At 39.5% G+C, this 1,745-nt stretch overlaps 1 pseudogene; it reads right to left on the reverse strand.

The window, feature by feature from the left end:
- Nucleotides 1–333: 333 nt before the first annotated feature.
- On the reverse strand, nt 334–433 carry LOC126076635 (uncharacterized; annotated as a pseudogene).
- Between the last annotated feature and the right edge of the window lie 1,312 nt (nt 434–1,745).

The raw sequence follows: 1,745 nt of genomic DNA on the forward strand, positions 1-1,745 counted from the left end.
TCCAAGTGAATGTTATATTTCTTTTTAGCTAGACAATTAATTTGTTTTCTAAAATGTCAGAAATATTTTGTTTAATAAAGCATGGGAGCCATCCTTTTTGAGTTTTAAAAGTAACTTTTTTATTGTACTTTAAGTGAAAGTTTACAAATCAAGTCAGTCTGTCATATAAAATTTATATATACCTTGCTATATCCTAGTTGTTCTCCCTCTAATGAGACAAGCACACTCCTTCTTTCCACTCTCTATTTTCATGTCCATTTGGTCAGCTTCTGACGCCCTCTGCCCTCTCATCTCCCATCCAGACAGGAGCTGCCCATATAGCCTCATGTGTCTAAAAACGCTTCGTGAATTTGCCTGTCATCCTTGTGCAGGGGCCATGCTAATCTTCTCCGTATCGTTCCAATTTTAGTATATGTGCTGCCAAAGCAAGCACTAAAAATAATTTTTAACTGATTAATTAATCTATGAATAATATATTCTGTTAGTCTAGAAAGTAACCAAACAAACATATAAACAAAACAAACAAACAAAAACAAACCTGTTGTCATCGAGTTGATTCCAACTCATAGCAACCCTACAGGACAGAGAAGAACTGCTCCATAGGGTTTCCAAGGAGTTACTGGTGGATTTAAACAGCCAAGCTCTTAGCCACTGCACCACTGGGGCTCCTGAAAGTACAATAGTCTCCCTATTTTATAGGGTTGTATAGAATTGGAGGAAACCCTGGTGGCGTACTGGTTAAGTGCAATGGCTGCTAACCAAAAAGTTGGCAGTTTGAACCCACCAGGCACTCCTTGGAAACTCTATGGGGCAGTTCTACTCTGTCCTATGTGGTCACTGTGAGTCTGAGTCAGGATCAACTCGATGACAATGTGCTTGGTTTTGGTTTTTATAGAATTGGAGAATTACCAAAGATTTGGGTGATCTTTATGCTTTTTCCAGCTATGAAACTTACATTTACAAATGGTTGGAATGTCTCCAGTCCTGGGCTTTGCATCAAGTTGTTGTTGTTAGCTGCATTGAGTTGGTCAGTGACTCATGGTGACCCCATGCACAATGGAATGAAACACTGCCCAGCCCTGTGTCATCTCCATGATCAGTTGGGAATTGTACTGCTGTGATCCATAGGGTTTTCATTGACTACTTTTCAGAATTAGATAGCCAGGTCTTTCTTCCTAGGTTGTCTTAGGAAGCTCCTCTGAAACCTGTTCAGCATAATGGCAACACGAAAGCCTGCACTGATGGTGGCTGCACATGAGGCATATTGACTCAGAATCAAGCCCAGGTCTCCAGCATAGAGGGCAGGAATTCTATCACTAAAGCACAAATACCTCATTTTCTTCTAGTAGTGCTCACTCTTTTATGCTTAATTTCACCCTTGTGAATTTCAAAACTTCGTGAAAACAAGGCTGGGGGACATGGTAGGTAATAGATTTGCTTATACTTTTAATCTTCAGGTGGCTCTAAAAATGCACGTTTCTTTTACTAACTGGTTTGTGATTTGATTATCACCTCCATGTATTAGATTTTATATTTTGTTTAATTTGTAGGATGTGTCATGTGGGATGTGGAGGAGAAGAACCTCTATAATAATCCACGCATTCCTTATTCCTATGTGTGCGATTAATTACTTTCATTCATGGAAATCACAGGTTTTCCAGTTCGCTGACCATTTACATGCAGGGTAAAAGCATAAAGGTCAGAAAGGAATGGTTAATAACCAGAAAGCTTGCGAACTAAGGGGA

This window comes from Elephas maximus, chromosome 4, assembly GCF_024166365.1.
Source record: "Elephas maximus indicus isolate mEleMax1 chromosome 4, mEleMax1 primary haplotype, whole genome shotgun sequence".
Taxonomy (NCBI): domain Eukaryota; kingdom Metazoa; phylum Chordata; class Mammalia; order Proboscidea; family Elephantidae; genus Elephas; species Elephas maximus.